The sequence below is a fragment of the Notamacropus eugenii genome, chromosome 6 (assembly GCF_028372415.1).
Source record: "Notamacropus eugenii isolate mMacEug1 chromosome 6, mMacEug1.pri_v2, whole genome shotgun sequence".
Classification (NCBI taxonomy): Eukaryota; Metazoa; Chordata; class Mammalia; order Diprotodontia; family Macropodidae; genus Notamacropus; species Notamacropus eugenii.
The window spans coordinates 229,146,277-229,171,637 of NC_092877.1; the positions used below are offsets into that span (position 1 = coordinate 229,146,277).

Below are 25,361 nucleotides of genomic sequence, written 5' to 3' on the forward strand. Positions count from 1 at the left end.
TAAGACTAACTATATTTCCCTCTATCCTATCCTGCCCCCCATTACTTCTGTTCTCTCTTTTGACCTTGACCCTCCCCAAGAGTGTTGACTTCTAATTGCTCCCTCTTCCCATTGCCCTCCCTTCCATCATGCCTCCCACCCTGCTTATCCCCTTCTCCCCTTCTTCCTGTATTGTAAGATAGATTTTCATACCAAAATGAGTATGCATTTTATTCCTTCCTTGGGTCAAACATGATGAGTGTAAGTGTCATGTTTTCTCTCTCACCTCCTCCCTTTTTCCCTCCATTGAAAAGTCTTTTTCTTGCCTCTTTTATGAGAGATAATTTGCCCCATTCAATTTCTCCCTTTCTCCTCATAATATATTCCTCTCGTCCCTTAATTTCATTTTTTTAGATATGATCCCATCCTATTCAATTCAGCCTGTGCTCTCTGTTTCTCTAATATGTGTGTGTATGTGTGTGTGTGTGTGTGTGATCTCATCAACTACCCAGATATTGAGAAAATTTTCAAGAGTTACAGATATAGTCTTTCCATGTAGAAATGTAAACAGTTCAACTTTAGTAAGTCCCTTATGATTTCTCTTTGCTGTTTACCTTTACGTGCTTCTCTTGATTCTTGTGTTTGAAAGTCAGATTTTCTTTTCAGCTCTGGCCTTCAAGAATACTTGAAAGTCCTCTATTTCATTGAAAGACCATTTTTTCCCCTGAAGTATTATACTCAGTTTTGCTGGGTAGGTGATTCTTGGTTTTAGTCATAGTTCCTTTGATTTCTGGAATATCATATTCCACACCCTTCAATCCCTTAATGTAGAAGTTGCTAGATCTTGTGTTATCCTGATTGTGTTTCCACAATACTTGAATTGTTTTTTTCTAGCTGCTTGCAATATTTTCTCCTTGACCTAGTAGCTCTGGAATTTGGCTACGATGTTCCTAGGAGTTTCTCTTTTTCTGTCTCTTTCAGGAGTGATCAGTGGATTCTTTCAATATTTATTTTGGCCCCTGCTTGTAGAAAGATGATATCTAGGTTCTTTTTTTGGTCATGACTTTCAGGTAGTCCCATGATTTTTAAAGTGTCTCTCCTGGATCTGTTTTCCAGGTCAGTTGTTTTTCCAATGAGATATTTCACATTATCTTCCATTTTTTCATTCTTTTGGCTTTGTTTTGTGATTTCTTGGTTTCTCATAAAGTCATTAGCCTCCATCTTTCCACTCTAATTTTTAAAGAACTATCTTCTTCAGTGAGCTTTTGAATCTCCTTTTCCATTTGGCTAATTCTGCTTTTTAAAGCATCGTTCTCCTCATTGGCTTTTTGGACCTCTTTTGCCAATTGAGTCAGCCTATTTTTAAAGGTGTTATTTTCTTCAGCATTTTTTTGGGTCTCCTTTAGCAAGTTGTTGACTACTTGCTTTTCATGATTTTCTTGCATTTCTCTCATTTCTCTTCCCAATTTTTCCTCCACCTCTCTTACTTGATTTTCAAAATCCTTTTTGAGCTCTTCCATGGCCAGAGACCATTGAATATTTATTTTGGATGATTGGGATACAGAAAAACCTTGCCTTTTATGTCTTTCCCTGATGGCAAGCATTGTTCTTCCTCATCCAAAAGGATGGGAGAAGATATCTGTTCATCAAGAAAGTAACCTTCTATAGTCTCATTTTTTTTTTCCTTTTTTGGGCATTTTCCCAATCAGTTACTTAACTTTTGGGTCCTTTGTCAAGAGTAGGGTATACTCTGGGTGTCTGTAAGTTCTCAGTTCCTTCAGGGTGGCATAATCAACCATGTACACTGGTTTGGGAGCAACCAGAAATTTTTGTGCCCAGAATCTGAGTAGTAGAGTTTCCTCTCCACAGCCAAAGTTCCACCAAGCCAGCACTGGGGGCTGAGATTTAGATAAGTTTTGGGGGCTGGGCTTCCATTCAGTGTGAGATAAAGATAAGTGCTCAAATCCCCCAGGAGTATTAGGTGGGGGCAGGGCCACTACACAGGGCTGAGGTAAGAATCAGCTGCTCAGTGCCCCCAGGGGTTTTGCAATCCAACCATGGATGTGGGCTGCTGTAAGGGCTGCTGTGGGTGCTGCTGCTACCTGCCTGATTCAGCTTCTGCCAGCACCGCTTGGGGCTGGAGCTATGGGAAGGCCCTTCTCCCTTCTCGGGGAAAAAACCCTCTCACTGACCTTTGGCACCTGTGGATTGAGGGATCTGGGAACCCCTGCTACTGCAGCTGGGGATTCCACCCCTGAGGCCTGCTTGAGTCCTCCTCCATGCAGCGAGATCAAGGTCAGGCTGGGCTCTGCTCTGCATCTGGTGCAACAGACATTTCCCATAGGCCTTTCAGGTTACCCTGGGCTAGAAATCTCCACTCTGTCCTTCTGTGGCTTCTGCTGCTCTAGAATTTGTTGAGAGTCTTTCTTTACAGGTATTTTCTGGGCTGTGGGGGAAGAGCTAGTGTATGTATGTCTTTCTACTCTGCCATCTTGGCTCTCTCTCACCTGTTTTAAACCAATGCCTATGAGTTTCCATTTGTCATTGGACCACATTATGTACTAGCCAGCATTCAACCATGACATTGGCTCCAGAGTCAGAGTGCCTAGGTTCCAATCCTGATTCTGATCTTCCCTGTGGGATCTGGGGCAAAGTCCTTCAACCTCCTTAGGCCTAAATTTCCTTGCTTGTAAAAGGAAGAAACTGGTCCTAAGAGTTCTGAAAATCCTTCCAGTCTTAGATCCAATGATGACCTGTGATTATCTCAAGGCAAAAGGACATTCATTTAAAATAGAAATCAAAGTAAATTTTAAAAAAATGAAAATAAATGGCAGGTACTTTTCTTCCCATTTCCTCAAAGTAACTCTTTTATCATCTCCAGTCATGGGAGGGTGGGAGCCCCTCAAGTCTGTTACTCCTTCTTTATCAGTGCCATGTTGTAAGCTAGGGAACATGAATGCCTTGACATGACCCCTGGATGAACATGTAAGCCATGCAGTCTGAGAAGTCTTTCAGTCTTGGTGTCCAAAAGACATAGTACCCTCAGCACCCTAAGTGGAAGTTATGCCCGCCTTTAAATGTGGCTTCTCTGAGGCCTAGAGGCATTGTTCCCCAGCTGTCATCTCAATGACCCAAAGATTCACAGGAAACTTCTTGCTAATGGTGGCAAGGAGGAATTTCACCCCTCTCCTATCTCTTTCTCTTCTCTTTCTCATCATCTTTTTCTCCCATTTCCTCTACCATTTCTGCCCTCTCTCCCTCAGCTTCCTCAAGAGGCCTTGTTCTACCTGCTTATTGTTTCAGTATACACATAACACTTGGCATTTATATGATTCTTTAAGGTTTGAAACATCTTACATATGTTCTCATTTGATCCTCACAGTTCTGTAAGATGGTTACTATTATCATCACCGTCATCCCCACTTTATGGATGAGGGGACTGAGGCAGAGAAGGTCAAGTGCCACATAGCTAGTAAGTATTTGAAGCAGGAATTGAACATAGGTCTTCCTGACTCCAAGTCAATCAATAATCAATTGACAAACAATTTTGTGTTTACTCTGTGCCAGGCACCTTAGCACTGAGGATACAAATAAGAAAAGGAAAAACGATCTCAAGAAACCTACAGTTTAACAGGAGAAGACAACACATAAAAGGAATTTGAAAAGGAGGGAGGAAAGAAGGTACCTGGGCTTGGGGGCATGGTGGAATAGAGTCTAAGGAGAGTGCTGCTGGGAAATGGAGAATTAGTTCACCTGAGAACCCTCTTTAAATGATCGGCTTTAGGAAGAGCTCTTTGCTCAACCCTCTACCTCTCTGATCAGAGGGACAGAGCATGCTGAAGGCACTGATTAAGTGTGAATACCAAATCTGATGGAGTCTGAAGGATCAGGAATGTCCTGGTGAGGAGGTTTCCTGGGAGTATGATCATGGTGGAGTCTAGTTGGGCGCACAGCGGCAGCATCTACTACACCATCTGGATACCTGGGCATAAGGCAGGGGATATCTCTATATCTGGGGATTATGAACTATATTCTAAAACTACTAAATGCTGCAACAGATAGAACACTTGGCCAGAAACCTGAGTTCAAATTTGACTTCAGGCACTTACTAGCCCTGTGACCCTCAGCAAGTCACTTAACCTCTGCTTGCCTCATTTTTCTTAGCTATAAATAACCCCTACTCTCAAGATTATTATAAGATCAAGGATATAATATGTGTAAAGCACTTTGCATAGTACCTTGCACACACTAGGCACTTAAGAAATGCATGTTTCCTCCTTCCAATCACACTTCCTTCCTTCCTTCCTTCCTTCATTCCTTCCTTCCTCCTACCCTTCCTTCTTTGCTTCCTTTCCTTCCTTTTATCTTTCCTAACTCCCTCTCTTCTTCCCTTCCTCTCTTCATCCTTTCCTTCCTTCTTTCCTTCCTTCCTTCCTTCCTTCCTTCCTTCCTTCCTTCCTTCCTTCCTTCCTTCCTTCCTTCCTTCCTTCCTTCCCTCCTCCCTTCCTTTCTCCTTCCCTTCCTTCCTTCTACCCTTCCTTCCTGGTCCAATTCTGTACTTTTTGTTGAATCCAAACCCTTCAGTCCTCAAACAGAAGTTAAGATCATATTTAGGACAGCACAAGATTCACCTAAGAGTGTCTAGGAAGAAGATTCTGTGCCAAGAAGAATTTGAATGTTATAGATAAGATTATATAAAACTCCAACTATATCAAAGTTGTATCTTTCATTTGCTAGGAATCTCCCATTCCAAGGTGAAAGTATTCTAAATGAAAAGAGCTTTTTACCAAAACACAATTTCATCTTAGGGAAGTATTTGCTCAGTTCAACTCTATCTTGTCCTCAGAGCTGGCTATTTTGTCATTTGAATTATTATAAGCCAAAAATTATTAAGTGCAAAAACCAAGTCCAAATAACATTAAGCCTGAGACACAAATCAAAAATGTCTGTGAGCAAACACAGAAGCACAGAGCCAGAAATAATAAGCAGCCTGCGTCTGTGAGGAACGAACCATCTCAGACAAACTGGGTTGCCCTTTCTGATTGGGTTTGTAATTCTGTGCATTAAGGGAATGGAGGTAGAGTCAAGGTTTGGCAAGGCTATTTGATATAATTTGTTATGAAACTCATTTCAGAAAAGTCACTTAGTTGTTCTGGCTAACAATTTAGTCATATGGACCAAAGGCAAAAAGAAAAAATACAATTACATTCCCTGTTGTTCAGATCAGTAGAAGATGGTAGGGATCAGGTCTTATTAGGTCAGCTAGGTGATGCAATGAATAATGTGCCAGGCTTGAAATCAGAAGGGTTCATCTTTGTGAGTTTAAATCTGGCCTAGACATTTACTAGCTGTGTGATCCAGGGAATGTCACTTAACCCTATTTGCCTCAGTTTCCTCATCTGTAAAATGAGCTGGAGATGGAAATAGCAAACCGCTCATATCTTTGCCAAGAAAATCCCAGATGGGATCACAAAGAGTCAGACACAACTGACAACTGGTCTTATTTATAAATATAAATAGCTTGTATTTCTCTTAGAAACAAGCAGTCTGACATGGAATAAAAACGTCACAGAATACCAGAAACTCATTACTGCAGGGGATCTCCACAACTATGTAGTCTGACCTCTACCCTGCCAATAATCTACTTTGCAAAATTTTGTCCAAGTCAACAACCTTTATTACATGCTACGTGCCAGGTGGTGTGCTAGGTGATAGGGGGACAAAGAAATGAAACAGGCCTTATTCCCAAGGACCTTAACATTTGACTGAGAGTGAACAGAGGAAAACATGCACACAAATTAGCAAATAGGAAATATATGCTAAATAAATACGAGGTGATTTTGAGGGGGGGGTCAGAATACAAAGAACCGGGAAAATCCTCATAATTATCTTCAAAATGAAGATTATTATTTTTTTTAAATTAATATGGTGTTTTTATTTTTATTTTTAAATTTATTTATTTATTTAACTTTTAACATTCATTTTCACAGAATTTTGGGCTCCAAATTTTCTCCCCCCTTGTCCCCTCCCTCCACCCCAAAACACCAAGCATTCCAATTGCCCCCATCACCAATCTGCTCTCTCCTCCATCATTCCTCTCTGCCCTTGTCTCCATCCTCTCCTCTGTCCTGTAGGGCCAAATAACTTTCTATACCCCTTTACCGGTATTTCTTATTTCCTAGCGGCAAGAACAGTACTCGACAGTTGTTCCTAAAACTTTGAGTTCCAACTTCTTTTCCTCCCTCCCTTCCCACCCCCTCGCTTTGGAAGGTAAGCAATTCAATATAGGCCAAATCTGTGTAGTTTTGCAAATGACTTCCATAATAGTCGTGTTGTATAAGACTAACTATATTTCCCTCCATCATATCCTGCCCCCAATTACTTCTATTCTCTCTTTTGATCCTGTCCCTCCCCATGAGTGTCGACCTCAAATTGCACCCTCCTCCCCATGCCCTCCCTTCCATCGTCCCCCCCACCCTGTTTATCCCCTTATCCCCCACTTTCCTGTATTATAAGATAGGTTTTCATACCAAAATGAGTGTGCATTTTATTCCTTCGTTTAGTGGAATGTGATGAGAGTAAACTTCATGTTTTTCTCTCACCTCCCCTCTTTTTCCCCAAACTAAAAAAATCTTTTGCTTGCCTCTTTTATGAGAGATAATTTGCCCCATTCCATTTCTCCCTTTCTCCTCCCTTATATTTCTCTCTCACTGCTTGATTTCATTTTTTTTAAGATATGATCCCATCCTCTTCAATTCACTCTGTGCACTCTGTCTCTATGTGTGTGTGCGTGTGCATGTGTGTGTGTGTAATCCCACCCAGTACCCAGATACTGAATAGCTTCAAGAGTTACTAATATTGTCTTTCCATGTAGGAATGTGAACAGTTCAACTTTAGTAAGTCCCTTATGACTTCTCTTTGCTGTTTACCTTTTCATGCTTCTCTTCATTCTTGTGTTTGAAAGTCAAATTTTCTTTTTAGCTCTGGTCTTTTCATCAAGAATGCTTGAAAGTCCTGTATTTCATTGAAAGACCAATTTTTTCCCCTGAAGTATTATACTCAGTTTTGCTGGGTAGGTGATTCTTGGTTTTAGTCCTAGTTCCTTTGACTTCTGGAATATCCTACTCCATACCCTTCGATCCCTTAATGTAGAAGCTGCTAGATCTGGTGTTATCCTGATTGTATTTCCACAATACTTGAATTGTTTCTTTTTAGCTGCTTGCAATATTTTCTCTTTCACCTGGGAATTCTGGAATTTGGCCACAATGTTCCTAGGAGTTTCTCTTTTTGGATCTCTTTCATGCGGTGTTCTATGGATTCCTTGAATACTTATTTTGCCGTCTGGTTCTAGAATCTCAGGGCAGTTTTCCTTGATAATTTCATGAAAGATGATGTCTAGGCTCTTTTTTTGATCATGGCTTTCAGGTAGGCCCATAATTTTTCAATTGTCTCTCCTGGATCTATTTTCCAGGTCAGTTGTTTTTCCAATGAGATATTTCACATGATCTTCCATTTTTTCATTCTTTTGGTTTTGTTTTGTGATTTCTTGGTTTCTCATAAAGTCATTAGCCTCCACCTGTTCCATTCTAATTTTGAAAGAACTATTTTCTTCGGTGAGCTTTTGAATCTCCTTTTCCATTTGGTTAATTCTGCTTTTGAAAGCATTCTTCTTCTCATTGGCTTCTTGAACCTCCTTTGCCAATTGAGTTTATTTTCTTCAGCATTTTTTTGGGTCTGCTTTAGCAGTGTGCTGACCTGCTGTTCATACTTTGCTTGCATGTCTTTCATTGCTCTTCCCAGTTTTTCCTCCACCTCTCTAACATAGTTTTCAAAATTTTCTGAGCTTTTTTGAGCTTTTCCATGGCCTGAGCCCATTGAGTGGGCTGGGATACAGAAGTCCTGACTTCCGTGTCTTTCCCTGATGGTGAGCACCGCTCTTCCTCATCAGAAAGGAGGGGAGGAGAAACCTGTTCACCCTCTATAGTCTTGGTTTTTTTCCCTTTTCTGGGCATTTTCCCAGCCAGTGACTTGACCTCTGAATATTCTCCTCACACCCACCTCACCTCCGGATCCTCCCAGCCAGCGCTTCGGGTCTGAGACTCAAATGCTGCTTCCCAGCCTCAGGGCTTTGGGCGGGGGCAGGGCTGCTATTCAGTGTGAGATCAAGTTCAGCTGCCCGGGTGGGGGCAGGGCCGCCTCATGGGCTCACTTCCCTCAGGGGGTTTATGCAAAGACCTTCAACAATGGAACCTGGCTCCTGCCTACTTGGGGAGCCCTGGTCTGCTCCCACCTCCGCTGGTGCCTCCCGAGGGGGCCTGAGTCATGGGGGCTCCCCACTGCCCTCTCGACCCGCCGAAGAGACCCTCTCACCAACCCTTGCCACCTGTGGGTGGAGGGACCCACTCGGCTGCTGGAGATTCTGTCCCTGAAGCCTGCTCGGATCTGCTCCTCTTGGTGCTGAACGGCCAACACAGGGCTGGGCTCTGCTCCGCGTCCACAGCGCGAAGAACCTTTTGCGAGAGGTTTTCAGGCTCTCTGGAACAGAAATCTTGTCAGCTCCGCTGTTCTGTGGCTTCTCCTGCTCCCAAATTTATTGGCAGCTCTTTTCTACAGATATTTCATGGGCTGTGGGTTCGGAGCTAGCATATTTGTGTTTTTCTACTCCGCCATCTTGGCTCCACCCCTAATAAGGTGTTTTTAACTAGTTACTCCCTCCCACACACATATCAACCCCTTGAGTAAATTTTAAAAATAAAATAAAGCCAACACAAAGCTATGTAGTTTGGCTAAACAAATTCCCACTTAAGACATGTCTGAGAATGTATTTCTTTTTATGCATTTTAGGTTCATCACCTCTCTGTCAGGAGGTGTTTGCAATGTTTCATCTTCAGTCTTTTGGACTCAGAGTTTGTCATTACTTTAATCAAGGCTCTAAAATCTTTCGAATCTGATTTTCTCTATAACTTCTTTTTTTGGTCATTGTATAAATTGTTCTCCTACTTTTACTCACTTTGCTCTGCATCAGTTCATAGAGATCTTTGAAGTCTCTTCTAACATTCTCCAAAAATGGTCTTTAGCCTTTGCTAAAAGATCTCTAGAGAAGAGGAATCCATTGCCTCCCAAGGCAGCCCATTCCATTTTTTGATAGGTCTGATTTTAAGATGTTTTCCCTAACATCAAACCTAAATCTGCCTCTCATTTACTTTTAGCCATTCCTCTGACCAATTAGTATAAGTCCACTAATGCCTTCCTTTGGAGATTAGCTTCCTTTTATACTGTATGCATGTTGTATCCCCAGTAAAATATAAGATCCTTAAGGGCAAGGCCCATATTTTTGCCAGTCTTTGTATCTCCAGAGCTTAGCAGAGTGCCTGAGAGAAAGGGATTAATAAATGCTCATTAATGTTGACTTACTAACTTATCAACGTCCTTCAGAAAATGTGGAACCCAGAATTGAATATACTGCCGAGTGTGGTCTGACTAGGGTGAAGTACAATAGGATTTGTTTCATTTGCAAATGTTAGCATGCCTTTATCCAAATCACTGATAAAAATATTAAGCAGCACAGGGACAAAGACAAACATCTTGAGTGAAGCAGTGGACAGTGCTAGGCATGGAGTCAGAAAGATCTTGGTTAAAATCTAGACCCAGACACTTACTAGCTGTGTGATCCTGAGCAAGACACTAAACCTTTGTTTGCCTCAATTTTTTCATCTGTAAAATAAAGATAATAATAGGACCTATCTCCTTGGAGTGGTTGTGAGGATCAACTGAGATAATATTTGTAAAGCTTTTAGCATAGTACTCAGTACATAGTAGATACTATATAAAATTTTATCATTATGGTTATTTTGCCAAGTTCCATTAATAGCTACTCTTTGGAACCTACCATTCAAACAGTTCTGAACCTACCTAACTAGGCCATCATCTAGCTTACGTCACTTGTCCAGAATAATAACATTAGCATCTTTGTTAAATGCTTTCTTAAAATCTAGATAAACCACAGAATTCTCTTACTCTATCTTTTTAGCTATCCTTCTTAAAGAGGAAATGAGCATATGATCTCTTCTTGATGAAACTATTCCAGCTCTTTGTTCTCATTGCTCCTTTTTCCAGTTGTACATTAGCCACTCCTTTAATAAGACATTCTAGAATTTAGTTAGAAATCAAAGTCAAGTTCACCAGCCTATGGTCTGTAGATTCTGTTCTTTCCCTGCACCCACAGCCCCAGCCCCCATCTTTTAAAAATGTTTGTCCTTCCTCAGACCTGTGATATTTCTCCCTTTCTCCCTTATCTTTCCCAAGTTACTGAGAATCACATTTTACAGTTCTTTCAGTATCCTGAAATGTAATTAATTAGTCTGTGTCTAGTGACTCGGCATGGAAAACTAAGGACTCTCATTGATTTCTCTACTTAGTTTCAACTTGTTGGCTACTTTTGCTTTGCTTTTTCATTCCCCAAAACTATTCTCCTGGATGTAGAAAAAGGGAAGGAGAGAGCAAGGGAGGGAGGGAGGGAGGAAAACATAGAGGGAGGGAGGGAGAAAGAGAGAGACAGAGACAGAGACAGACAGAGACAGAGAGAGAGAGAGAGAGAGAGAGAGAGAGAGAGAGAGAGAGAGAGAGAGAGAGAGAGAGAGTTGAGGATCTCTGTCTTTTCTATATTGTTCCTTATCAGTATCTTATCTGTTCCCCCACAGTGGTCCTATTTCTTCCTTGTTCCTTCTCTCTTCCCCAATGCATATTTTTAAACCCCACATTTTGTTGTCCTTGGGATTTCTCCTAAGCCATTGATATTTAACACTTCTGATAGGATTCTTAGAAGACTAGAACACACTTTTATATCTCATCCTCCATTACTAACCTTTACTACCGTCTTCTTTATTTGTCTTTTAAAAATCTGAATCCATGAATTCCCCACATGTCCACATCTGCCTATTTAACTTGTCCTTGGTTCTTCATCAAAGTTGTTTCTCTTTGTGTCTTAAGAACTTTGTTCTTGAGAACATTCCATACATCCTGGACTGTCATTCTCTGTTGTATTTTAATTCACTGGATCTAACCTTTTTTTGGATTCTTTGAAATTGGTTTCCTGTTCTTTCCTCCTTTACCACAAATACTAAGATGGAGTAGCCTCTTCCTCTTTAAGATTCCCGTCATTTCTAGCTGCTCTCTGATTTTTCTTCTTTTGCTCATTTACACAATCTATATCTACTGCCTCTTATTCTCATTACATGAGTAACCCACCTCCCCTTCTGGTCATACATGCCTCTGAAAATTCTCTTATATTACTTTTCACATGCAGGTTAGGTCACATTTGGTAACATGTTCCAACCTACTTAAATTCAGTTCAACAAATTATTAAACATTGCATACAAGACACTATACTAGGCACCAAAGGTACACAGATTAAAAAAATTATGTTGGTTCTGCTGTTAAAAAGCTTATAATCTTCTGGGGGACACAACCTATACCTCCATAATTATAACAAATAATATTGGGCAAAGACAAGATCTAGACAATGTATTCTCTTTAGGACATTTGGGAAAAGGTCAAAACATTTTCAGCTGGGGGAGATAGGGAAGGATTCATGAAGGAGATGATATTTGAGGAAGACAAATATTTCCAAAGGTAAAGATGGGGAATGGCCATAGAGGTAAAAGTAGATAGAATAAGGAGAGTGTGCTTTTCAGAAGCCAAGGGAACAGAAGGAAGTACACAAGAGAAAGAAACCACCAAGTTAAGCTCTGCAGAAAGGTCAACAAAGAGGTAGCATTTTATCTGGGTCTTGAAAAGAGCTTATGATTTCTGCAGGTGGAGAAAAGGTGAGGGACAAGGGTGGGAGTTAGAGATGGTAGGTGGAGAAGGTATTCCAGATGTAAAGAGCAATATTAACAAAGGCAAGAAACGTACCGAATTATTCATGTTAGAAATAACCATGTTGGAAAATATCCATTGGACTTTGTTCTACAGCTAGAGCTGAAAATTAATTTGCAACAATTTCTGCCTTCCTTCAGGATAAACTCTAAAATATTTTAATACAGAATGCTTTACTTCGATTGTGTATTATCTGACATGGAAATTGACTCCTTTTCCCTGCTTCCCCCACCCTCCTCCAATACCAACATGGATATTTTTTTTTATTGAATCATCCCAGTGTGAACTACTGGAAAACACACTCAATTTTTCATTTCATTTCAGGCTGACATCAAAGTGACAGGAGGGAGGAATACAGATCCTTTGAAAAATCTATAGGAAACAGATACTTTGGATTTTTTGAGATAAGCTACTCTTTCACAGCCTAAAGCACAACTGCTAGAACATTTATCTGTCAGTGGAAAAAATAAGGAGGGAGGAAGAAGTTTTCAGATGAGAGGGCATACATGTTTATTTTTAATGGAGACCTTCTGGAAGATCCCTTGAAAGTTAAAATATCCTTGCTGGTTCTTAAGTATAGAAGATGTACTCTGCTTCAATAGCTGAAGTTTCCCTGGGATGATCTGACTCGCTATGTGTTTATTAAATGATTTGGAATCAGTCATATAATAGATGCGGCATCAAGATGAAGTATGTGAAATGACTAATAGTATTTTCTTCTGATTAGTTTTTATTGTCGTTATTCAGTCTTTCCATCCTGTCTGACTTTACGTGACCCCATGGACTTTGTCCATGGGATTTTCTTGACAAAGATACTGGAATGGTTTACTATTCTCTTCTCTAGTGTGTCCTTATTTTACATTTAAGGAACTGAGGCAAATAGCGGTTAAGTGACTTGCCCAGGGTCACACAGTTAGTAAATGTCTAAGGCTGAATTTGAACTCAGATGTTCCTGACTTCAGGCTTCGTGCTCTATCCACTGTACCATCTAGATGCATATATATTTATGTGTGTGTATGTGTACATACACGCACAAATATATACATATATAGACACACATATACACATAATAATGTGTATGTATATACACATGTATATGTATACATAAATATATACATATATTTACATGTGCACACACACATATTGCTCAGTCATTTTCAGTGGTGTCCAATTCTTTGTGAACCCATTTGGGGTTTTCTTGGCAAAGATATTGGAATGGTTTGCCATTTTCTTTTCCAGCTCATTTTATAGATAAGGAAACCAAGGCAAATAGGGTTAAGTGACTGACCCAGGGTCATGCAACTGGTAAGTGTCTGAGGCTAGATTTGAACTCACAAAAATGAGTCTCCTTGATTCTAGGCCTGTATCACCAATACAATAATCACAGCATTGACTATGGTTACACCGGTGTAGTATGGTAGACTCTTCATGTGGTAGGCAGAAGAAAAGCATTTATTCAGACAGAATAAAGTCAAATCCTAAAACCAGAAAGCCAAATCTTTCATAGTAGCCAAGAATTCAGTACACATTAGCACTGCAGGGGGCAAAGTCATTTCCATGCCTTCCCCTGCCCCTTGCTGAGGTCTTCCCACAAACAAACCAACACTCTTGAGCTATGCTGTGCCTGCTGACTTGCATCCTCTCTCCTCCACCCCAACTGCTCTCACTCATTTCCTCTCAGTTCTTCTCCATTCTTCCTGTTGCATCTGTTCAGCAAGCTCCTCTCACCATGTGTGACTTAGTCTTCCATGTGATTTAAGCAGGTCACATGTGCCTATTAATGAATGGGAAAGATCTTCTCATTTAAATTACCATTACAAGGCCCAGCACTCTATCCACTGCACCACCTAGCCATCCATAAGAAATTGTCCAGCATTTGTCCATTTTTTAAGCTGATGAAGAACTTTATCTGGTCCATGTAGTGATTTCCTAAGCCCCAGGTAAAGCTTGTCCTTTGATTTTTGCTAAATGGTTAAAATCAGTGTTACTAATCCTTCTTTAGAGAGCAGAATTTTCTTGTTTCTAGAAAAGATGAGATTCATTTTATAGTAGAATGAATGCTAACAGTACCATCCCTCCTTCATACCCCTGAATCCCATATATACGTATAAGTCAGTTAATAGACAGTCTGGACTCAAAGGTAGATCACCATTTAAGTATAGGTAAAGAAGAGGCCTGATTTTATTGATATAGAGGACTCCTGGATGAGAAAATTCCCTCTACCAATACTAGTCAGACTATTCTCTGTAAATTAGAATTTTAGAGAATTACCTAGACCCCTAAGAGATTTTTTGACATGGAAATAAATTTCAGAAAAAAATCAGGAAAATTATAAGGAAGTCATGCTGCTTTAAATATGTCTTGGTATGAACTCTCTCTGCCATTTCTTCTTTTTCCTAATTCCATTACATCATATGACACTCACCAGAATTATTCATGGGAGCTTTTCATTTCAAGTTTAGATCTTATAAAGATTGTTGAGCTGAATACTAGTAAATCCTATGCTTAGGCTGTGTGAACTTCCTGCTATGAGTTCAATAATATTATATGTAAAGTCAGAGAAACAGGAAAATTTATGCAGTGATGTAGACTGAAGTAAGCTGCAGGAAACATTACTCATGATGACCGCAACAATATAAATGAAAAGAATGAAAAACGAAACTGACCAGAGAGAAATAGGGAAAAAATGCACCTCATTCTATTCCTTGTAGAGGTGAGGGATTAAAGATGAAGAATAATGCATATGTTCTCAGATATGGTCCATTTGCTTGCTGCTTTCTGAATATTGAATGTGGTATTTGATAAAGAAAAGGGTAAGGAAAACCATCTGAATTAAACCAGCAACCATGTATGTCAAGAACTTGTATACCACATTTCACATCTATGGTCCCCACCTTTCTACTAAGAAGAGAAATGTTTCCCATAACAGTTCATCAGGATTTAGATGGATGATTATTCTACATCGGAATTCAAGTGCTTTTTCTGCTTTTATCATTTTCATTTGTACTTGTGTATATTATTTGCCTGGTTCTACTTTCTTAATTCTGTAAAATTTCATATGCTTTCTCCTAAGTTTTTCTAAATTCTTTACATTTGTTGTTTCTTATAACAATAATTTTGCATCACATTCATATGCCAAAATTTGTTTTTTCTCAATAATTACATATTCTAGATAATAGATAAATACTGATTTTTCTTATTTTTTACTACCACAAAATGCTACTATGAATATTTTGTCAAATATTTGTTATATTTTATATATAGCCATATATATGGTATTTGTTTTATATTTATATGTACAGTTTTGACTTCCTTTTTGTTAATAATTCTTCTTCCAGTTACACTTATAATAGATTCTTTTTTCCTTTTATTTTATTTATTTTAAGTTTTCAACATTCTTTCCCACAAAATTTTGAGTTCCAAATTTTCTCCCCATGTCTCTCTTCCCCCCACCCCAAAATGCCTTGCATTCTGATTACCCCTTCTACCACTCTGCCCTCTCTTCTAACACCCCTCCCTTCCCTTATCCCTATCTTTTCTCTTGTCCTGTAGGGCAAGATAAATTTCTATACCCCATTACCAGTATTTCTTATTTCCCAGTTGTACGTAAAAACAATTCTCAACATTTGTTCCTAAAACTTTGAGTTCCAACTTCTCTTCCTTCTTCCCTCCCTACTCATCCTCACTGAGAAGGTAAGCAATTCAATATAGGCTACATATGTGTAGTTTTGCAAATGACTTCCATAATAGTCATGTTGTATAAAACTAACTATATTTCCCTCCATTCTATCCTGCCCCCTATGGGGCAGATAGGTGTGCAGTGGATAGAGCACCAATGCAAGAGTCAGGAGGGCCTGAGTTCAAATCTCACCTCAGACACTTGATACTCACTAGCTGTGTGACCTTGGGCAAGTCACTTAACCCCAATTGCCTCATCCTGGTTCATCTCCAGTCATCCTGATGAATATCTTGTCACTGGATTCAGATGACACTGGAGAAGAAGTGAAGCTGGTGACTTGCACAACCTTTCCTTACTCAACACAAAGTTAAATGCAAGTCATATCATTATTTCTCTGATGGCATGAGACGTCTTCTTTGGCAATGAAGGACAAACACACATCCTGCCCCCCATTTCTTCTATTCTCTCTTTTGACCTTGTCCCTCCCCAAGAGTGTTTACTTCTAATTGCTCCTTCCTTCCATTTGCCCTCCCTTCCATCATCCCCCCCACCCTGCTTATCCCCTTATCCCCTACTTTCTGTAGTATAAGATAGGTTTTCATACCAAATTGATTGTGCATGTTATTCCTTCCTTGAGCCAAATGTGATGAGAATAAGCTTCACTTTTTCCCTCTCACCTCCCCCCTTTTCCCCTCCATTGAAAAAGCTTTTTCAAGCCTCTTTTATGAGATAATTTGCTCCATTCAATTTCTCCCTTTTGCCTCCCAATATATTCCTCTCTTACACCTTAATTTTATTTTTTTAGATATGATCCCTTTCTATTCAACTCACCTTGTGCTCTCTCTCTCTCTCTCTCTCTCTCTCTGTCTCTCTCTCTCTCTCTCGCTCCGTGTGTGTGTGTGTGTGTGTGTGTGTGTGTAATCCCTCCAACTACTCAGATACTGAGAAAAGTTTCAAGAGCTATAAATATTCTCTTTCCTTGTAGTAATGTAAATAGTTCAACTTTAGTAAGTCCCTTATGATTTCTCTTTCCTATTTACCTTTTCATGATTCTCTTGATTCTTGTGTTTGAAAGTCAGATTTTCTTTTCAGCTCTGATCTTTTCATCAAGAATGCTTGTAAGTCCTCATTCATTGAATGATCATTTTTTCTCCTGAAATATTATATTCAGTTTTACTGGGTAGGTGATTCTTGGTTTTAATCCTAGTTCCTTTGACTTCTGGAATATCACATTTCAAGTCCTTCAATGCCTTAATTTAGAAGCTGCTAGATCATGTGTTATCCTGATTGTATTTCCACAATACTCGAATCTTTCTAACTGCTTGCAATATTTTCTCCTTGAATTGGGAACTCTGAAATTTGGCTACAACATTCCTAAGAGTTTCTCTTTTCAGATCTCTTTCAGGAGGTGATCAGTGGATTCTTTCAATATTTATTTTACCCTCTGGTTTTATCCTTGATAATTTCATGAATGATGATGTCTAGGTTCTTTTTTTGATCATGGCTATCAGGTAGTCCCATAATTTTTAAATTATCTCTCCTGGTCAGTTTTTTCCAAGTCAGTTGTTTTTCCAATGAGATATTTCACATTATCTTCCATTTTTTCATACTTTTGGTTTTGTTTTATAATTCTTGGTTTCTCATAAAGTCATTAGCTTCCATCTGTTCCATTCTAATTTTTAAAGAACTATTTTCCTCAGTCAGCTTTTGAACCTCCTTTTCCATTTGGCTAATTCTGCTTTTTTAAGCATTCTTCTTCTCATTGGCTTTTTCAACCTCTTTTGCCACTTGAGTTAGCGTAATTTTAAAGGTGTTATTTTCTTCAGCATTTTTTTGGGTCTCCTTTACCAAGCTGTTGACTCACTTCATGATTTTCTTGCATCATTCTCATTTCTCTTCCCAATTTTTCCTCCACCTCTCTTACTTGATTTTCAAAATCCTTTTTAAGTTCTTCCATGGCCAGAGACCATTGCATATTTCTTTTGGATGTTTGGGATGAAGAAGTCTTGATTTTTACGTCTTTCCCTGATGGTAAGCATTGTCCTTCCTCATCCAAGAGGATGGGAGAAAATACTTGTTTGCCAAGAAAGTAACCTTCTATAGTCTTACTTTTTTTCCTTTTGGGGGGCATTTTTCCAACCAGTTACTTGACTTTTGGGTCCTTTGTCAAGAGTAGGGTATACTCTGGGGACCAGTAAGTTCTCAGTTCCTCCAAGGTGGCACAATCAAGGTGGAGGAGTTTGTTCCCTGGCCAGGCTTGAGGCTGAAATTCAGATCAGCTGCTCAATTCCCCCAGGAGCTTTAAGCTGAGGGCTCCAACAATGGAAACTGGCTGGTGTCTGCCATGTCCACCTCCACTGTAGCTGCTGCTGTCCACTCCTGCTGCTGCTGCTGCCACCACACACTGCTGCCTGGTGCCAGGGATAGGGGATGACCCTGCTTCTTTCTCGCTGGGTTGAAAAGCCCTCTCGCTGACCTCTGAAGCTGCCTTTGGTGCCTGTGGGTTGAAGGATCTGTGAACCTCCACTGCTCCTGGGGATTCCGCCCCTGAGGCCTACTCTGATCCTGCTCCTGCTTGGCCAAGGCTGGGCTGTGCTCTGCTCTGTGTCTGGTGCAACAGACCTTTCCCGTCAGCCTTCCACGTCATCCTGGACTGGAAATCTCCTCCACTCTATTGTTCTGTGGCTTCTGCTGCTCTAGAATTTGTTGAGAGTCATTCTGTACAGGTATTTTATGGGCTGTCACAATAGATTCTTCCTTATTTTGTTCACCAGACAGCTAGATGGTACAGTAGATAGAGCATTAGACCTGGAGTCACAAAAACTTGAATTCAGATCTGGCCTCATGCATTTAATAGTTCTGTGACCCTTGGCAATTACTTAAGTGTTTTCTTCCTCTGTTTTCTTATTGTAATACAAAGATAATAATAGGATCCATTCAGTCAACTGACATTTCTTAAATACTTTTTGTGGTTGTTGAGTCATTTCAGTCATATCCAGTTCTTTGTGGCTCCAACTGAGGTTTTCTTGGCAGATATATTGGAGCAGTTTGCATTTTCTTTTCCAGCTCATTTTTAGATAAGGAACTGAGACAAACAGGGTTAAGTGACTTGCCCAGGGTCACACAGCTAGTAAATGTCTGAGGCTAGATTTGAACTCAGGAAGATGAGTCTTCATGACTCTGGCCCACTATCCACATTTTTGACATTAAACACGTACACTGTTCAGAGTAGTGGGGAGGCAAAGAAAGGTAAAACTTCAGACTGATGGGAAATTAAAATAAGATAAAATTTGTATAAGTGTTTTTAAAGCAGTAAAATACTACATCATGCTAGTAATGATGATGATATGACCTTTTATGTTTAGGTCAAATATTCACTTATAACTGATTGCTATATATGTTGTAAGATCCTACTCTAAACCTCATTTCTTCTAAATTTCTTTCACTTGAAGTACCTGTGGTATAGTGGTATAGTGAGTCATACAACAGTACTTGTACAACAATAGTTTATATTCTTGAGTTTACTGAATACTGGACATGTACATTTGTTTATTTCTGAGTCTTCCTGTTCTATCAACCTACTTTCCAGTTTTTTAACAAGTATAAAATAGTTTTGAGAACTGCTACTTTTTAATATAATTCAGTATCTTAGAGTACTATGGGCCATTCATTCCTGACTTTTTCAATATTTCCTTTGAGAATTTAGGCATTTCATTCCTCTCAATGAGTATTATTACTATTTTGTCTAGTTCTGGAAAGTAGTGAGGTTGATTGATCTCCCATTAAATATGTAAATAAGTTTAGGCAGTATAGTTATTTGCATTATATTGGTATAGTCTAACCATGAACACTGAATAACTGCATGATAATTTAAACCTTCCTTCATTTTTTGAAGAGTGTTTTGTAAATCCTGTATTTATCTTAGTAGTTTATCCCTCTAAAATTTTATGCCTTTGTAGTTATTTTGCATAGAAGTTTTCTTTCTATGAGTTCCTCTCAGTTTTTGTAAGTACTGTATAAAAACACTGATGATTTTTTAATTTATTTTTTTACCCTTTTATTTTGGCATTACCTACTAATTATCTTGATTACTGTCTATGATGAGACTCCAGGTTTTCTTTCTTTTTTTCCTAGCTTTTTTTTATTAGCTAATTTATTTTTAATTTTCAATATTCACTCCCCTAAGCTTTAGATTTTCTCTTCCTCCCTCCCCAAGATGGCATGCAATCTGATAGAGGCTCTACACATAAATTCCTATTAAACACATTTTGATACTCCAGATTTTCTAAGTAAACCATCAGTTTCACACACATACACACACACCCTCCCTCCAAAGGCTATCAGATCTGAGTTTTAATCTGAACTACTCGGGGGATCAAAGGGCCAATCATTTAACATTTTACTTCTTCTCTTATAGGATAAGGATGGGAGGAGTTCTATAAATGATCTTTAATGTTCTTTCTAGCTATAACTTTATGCTTCAGTTTAGTTAACAAACATTTATTAAGCACCTACAATGGGTAAGACAAGGTTCTGGGTGCTGGGGATTCCTGCCTTATATTCTTATATAAGAGCTTATGTAATATATGTTATATATAGGGAGCTTATATTCTGCCAGAGAGGGGATGGGAGAGGTAGGATTAGACACTTATGCAGTCATGTGAATGCAACGTATATACAAGAGATGCAAAGCAATTTTAAGAGATAAGGAGCCTTAATAACCTTTGAGTAGAGATCAGGAAACACCTCATGTAGGAAGCTAGAAATTCTATAAGGAAGTAGTGAACAGAGAGTGCATTTCAGACTACTGTAGAATACTGTTTCTCATTTTTGAGAAGCAGCTAACAAGCCAGTTTGATTAGAAAAGAGAATGTGTGAAGGAAAGTAATAGGAAGGAAGACTAGACAAGCAGGTGAGAGGCAGATTCTGAAATGCTTTAAATGATAGTCTGGGGATTTCGGATTTTATCTTAAAGGCAATAGAGAATTAAAAACTTTTGTGGGGGGGGTATAGAGAAGGAGGGGGATATGACATGGTGAAATCTGTGATTTAGGAATACCAAAGTGGCAACCATATGGAGGATGGAGTGGAGAGATGAGAAACTTGAGTAAGGGAGCCTGATTGGGAGGCTATTGCAATAGTCAAGGCAGAAGTGAAGAGGGTATGTATGAGATGAATGGGTAATATGTGAGAGCAGAAAAGAGAATGTATTCCAGAGATGGCGAATCAACACAACATGGCAAGTGATTGCTTATGGGGGTTGAGGGAAAGGAAAGAGTCAAGGTTACAAACCTGTGTAACTAGAAAAATTGTGGTGCTGTTAACAGAAGTAGCGATGTTTAAGGGATGCAAGACTTTAGGGGAAAATATGAATTCTGTTTCAGACACGTTGAGTTTGAGATGCCCATAGGACATCCAGGTAAGGCTGTCCAGAAGACAGTTGTCAATCCAGAACTGGAGTCCAGAAGAGAGGAGAGGTTGGAACTCTGTGCATGTATGTATGTGTATGTGTGTGTGTGTGTGTGTGTGTGTGTGTGTGTGTGTGTGTCTATATAGTTATAGTAGTTGAACCAATAGGAGTTGATGAGATCACCAGGGCAGGGAGCATTGAAAGCGAAGGGAAAAGGGAAAAGGACTCAGGATAGAGCTTTGGGGGTTAGGAGGTGGATGATCCCACAAAGGTGTCTGAGAAGGAATGAGTGGTTAAATAGGAAGAAGAAGAACCAAGAGAGGGCAATGTCATTGAACTGAAAGGAAAGAGAAAGGAGGAAGGGGTGGTCCTGTATATAAAAATAAGACCTATATATATTTATATATAGGGAAGTTAAGTAGAATGGGGAGAAATGGCCATTGGATTAAACAGTTAAAGATCATTGGTAACTTTGGAGACAGCCGTTTTAGTCAAGTGGTGGGGCTGGAAATCAGAATGAAAGGGATTGAAAAGTAGATGAGACGTGAGGAAATGAGTTGCTTTTGAAAGAGAAGAAAGACATAGAATGAAAGCTTGAGGGAATGGCATGGCCAAGTGAAGGGTTTTTAAGGTTGCTGGTCAGCTTGGCATAATTATAAGTGGCAGGGGATAAAGAGAGATTGAAGGTGAGAGAAAGAGGAAGTGAGAGAGGTAGGCAAGCTTCCGATGGAGCCCATCAGTCAAGGTGACTGATTGCTTCTCCATTTCACCATTTCACCACTTCTTTCCATCTCTGAGAGATGGTCAAAGCAAGACATGATCACTGTTGGAGGGCAGAGACTCTATTGTTTTGTCTTTGTACCCTTAACATCTAAAACTGTTCCTTGCACATAAGATGATTGGCATTTAATTAGCACTTGTCTAGTTAGAGAACTAAGGATTAATATATTGTATAGGATTTGAGTGCAACTCTTAGAACCAAATGCATTCCATTTCAATAAGTCTGAGGAAATAGATATTGTACATATAGATTCCTTTATGAAAACAAAGGAAGGGGAGACAGTGGTACCAAGGCTCTTGCTGATGTTCCAGCCTTAGCTGAGAGACATTTAACATTGATTGTAAATCCATATAAGTTTTAGAAATTGTTCTCCAGTTCAGGTACTTGCTTGAAAACTGCTGGGATACCTTAGGCCAAATTATTTTCTCAAGTTTGCAAGATGAACTCCAGGCCTCATTTCCTCCTCACACTTGGTAACCAGAGCTCAGTTGCTAAGGCCCAGTTTGATCCTACAGGGGATAAGTGAGGGACAAATTTTGACCCACTGAGCAAGAAACTTCCTCTAACAGCCACATCTTTCCTATCAACAGCTCTGCCACAGTGCAGAAACTATTCAACCTCTAAGAGTACAGATCCATTTGGTAAACGAAACTGTCATCTTTTGTCATTAGAATGCATTATATGAGATGTAATGGGCAAGAGAGTCACCCTGTGGAATGAGATAAGACATGAAGTGAAATCTTATTTCTCTGATTTCCCTGGGATGTGTCTCTCATCACTGACAACACTCCTGTTGAGATTAAAGGAACTCTTTGGAGCAAAGACAAAATAGAGCCCTTCCTTGTTCTGAGTGCAGTTGAAGCTAGCAATTCAGAATGCTGGATTGCTGCTTCAGTGGAGTCCAGAGACTTGACAGGATTCAATCTTCTCCTTGCAGACGTAACTGAAAACATCTTCTAATGAAAAACTCTTCACAGTGTTCCTGAGCTTGAGGGTGGATGGGGGTGAAGGCAATCATTTTAAGCAACTGAAGGCATTGGACTTGGACCTGGGTAAATTATTTTGAATATATTTTAAAATATAAGATCTAATGATGAGTTTGTTTCTATGCTAACAATAGGAAGGCCAGAAAGTTCTGTTTAAGGTCAGTAGTAACAATGAAGGTGGCCAGTGACCAGTTTGTGAATGGTGCTGCCTTATTCGTATTTAGACAATTTTATCTATGGAAAGGAGAAGAAATGCAGATAGTTTTGAGAGGACCTGAGAGAAATCAGCTTTCAAAGGAGAATCAAAGTATTTGTTGACTGCAAAGATGACCAAAGTGACTTGTTTTCCAGGAGTTAATTTATAGCACTATTATAAGGACTTCCAGGTTGGCTATTGGGAAACTATGTTAGTTAGAACTGTTTGGTAATTATGGGACAATTATACACTGTCTTTTTGTGCTGGATCTAACTAAAATGAGAATTTGGTGCTTTTTTTCCCAAAGGTAGCTATGATATACAGCACATATCTTATATTGGTCCTCACAAGAAGATCCTGCTTTGAAGCAGATGAGGAAGTGAACAGAAAGAAGGAAGACCTAAAAAGCAAATCAGGACAGAAACTGAGAAAAGACTAGTCCTTGTTGCTTGAGCTCACCCAAAATCACATGAGAAGATGGTTTATAAAAAGTACCTGAACTGAAATTTGAGAGGTAAGACCCTGCAGAACTGACTAGAAAGGAACAGGTTTTGCATTTAGTGCTGGGAACTGAGTACATTAGAGGAAAAGTGTTGCTGCTGGGAGCTGAGAGGAAAAAGAGATATTTTCTGCTGTTAACAGAGTTGACTTGGGAAAGAAGGGGCTTGTCTGCTTTGCCTTTTCCTACCATGGCTTGAGAGAGTCACTATGCACATGTGCACATATATACATACACACATACATCATACCTTCCACAACTTTATCAATTATTATAGATAAATTTAGAATCCTTTAACAGAGCTAGAGCACAAAGGACCCAATTCCCAGTCCAACGATCTTTCTAACAAACCACAGATTAAACTTGACTCCATTTTCCTCTGTACAGGGATACAGCTTCTTTAAAAATTTCTTGGGTATTTTTCTGATTCTTCTTTCTCTAGATCTTCCACATAAAGTTCCTAGATTGTAATGCCTGGATTTTTTTCATATATTTTGAAATTCCTTTTTCTGCCTTTTTTACTTATGAAGGTGCTATTGCAAATTGACTTGTTTGTGAAAGCTTTAATTCAGTTCACAGCAGATGCCCAACTGTTTTTAGGTTAAGTTCAATCAGTGGCTTTTAAAGTGAGGTCTGTGAACCACTAGTTGCCTAAGAGAATCTCAGCTGTTTGGAACTGCAAAATCTTGGTAATCTGGTGCCTAAGTAAAGATTTTGGCCAACATAAGAAGAAAAGGGCATCACTGAATCATAAAATCTCACATTTGGAAGAGTCATCCGAAGTCCCTGGTTTGCCGTTTTGGGGCTAAGCAGATCAAGTCAATGTGACAGTACATCACATACTTGAGACACCTTATTCTCAACCATTGAATTCTTTTCCAATAATTCTGTGTGTACTTCTTTACCTAGAATACCTAACTCATTTTTCTCAGCCTATGGATTTTGCTCTTTATTATTCCCATTCACCATGACTTATATCTATATATCACTGGTAAACTGTTACCTTAATGAAGAGGAAGGAGAAAGAGAATAAACATTTCTTAAGTGCCTATCATATATCAGGCACTGTACTAAGTGCTTTGCGAATATAACCTCATTTATTCCTCACAATAACACTGTGAGGTAGGTGCTATTATTGTCTCCACTTTAGAGTTGGGGAAACTGAGGCAGACAGAAGTTAAGTGACTTGCACGGGGTCATACAAGTAGTAAGTGTCTGAGGCCAGATTTGAACTCAAGTTTTTCTGATCCCACAACATTAGACCTGCACATATTCTCTGCCAGATATTACTTTCTACCTATAAGCAGGCATGGTCTTCAATCAATCCTAGAGAAACTTCCACAGGTTAGAGAGCAGGTATGACTGTTGATGCAAAATCTTCTTGCCCACTAACTCTTCTAGAAACTGCAGGTTAGAGCCAACATACCCTTTCCAGTATCCCAGGTCTTGAACTCAGTTGTCTTTCGTTCAGTATTCTACCAGTGATTGCTCTTGACAGCTTGTGTGACCATTGGCTCTTCATTTATCTGACCCACAACCATTTCTGACAATAATAAACACGAGAGGTTTATGTTTAAAAAAGCATGTAGTAGGTTATGGACCAGACAATTCCAAGTAGGAACCTATCAGAAGTCTGCATGTGTACCCAACTGTTCCTAGTTAAAATCCTATGATCTTAATCGCAATTACGTTTGAAAAAATGAGAATATAAGATAAAATAAATCAGAGGCATCAAATTCAAACAGAAATATTGACTTAGAAAACCACAAATTGCATTATTTATATTATATTGCATTATATTTTTACTTATTTTGTTATGTATTTTCCAATTACATTTTAATCTGGTTCTTATCACATTGGGAGTTTTGTGGGCCTCATACAGCCAGCAGGTTGCTGGCCTGACACCTTTTATGTAAGGGATACAACTGTCACTTGTGAGTCAACATTACCTAAT

The 25,361-nt window shown here is 39.3% G+C and overlaps 1 long non-coding RNA gene across 1 annotated transcript; it reads left to right on the top strand.

The window, feature by feature from the left end:
• Nucleotides 1-2,531: 2,531 nt before the first annotated feature.
• On the top strand, nucleotides 2,532-25,155 carry LOC140512737 (uncharacterized). Its single transcript, XR_011969893.1, has 4 exons — nucleotides 2,532-3,451; nucleotides 3,547-3,660; nucleotides 22,664-22,778; nucleotides 23,216-25,155. It is a non-coding gene; the product is annotated as an uncharacterized lncRNA (long non-coding RNA).
• The last annotated feature ends 206 nt before the right edge of the window (nucleotides 25,156-25,361 follow it).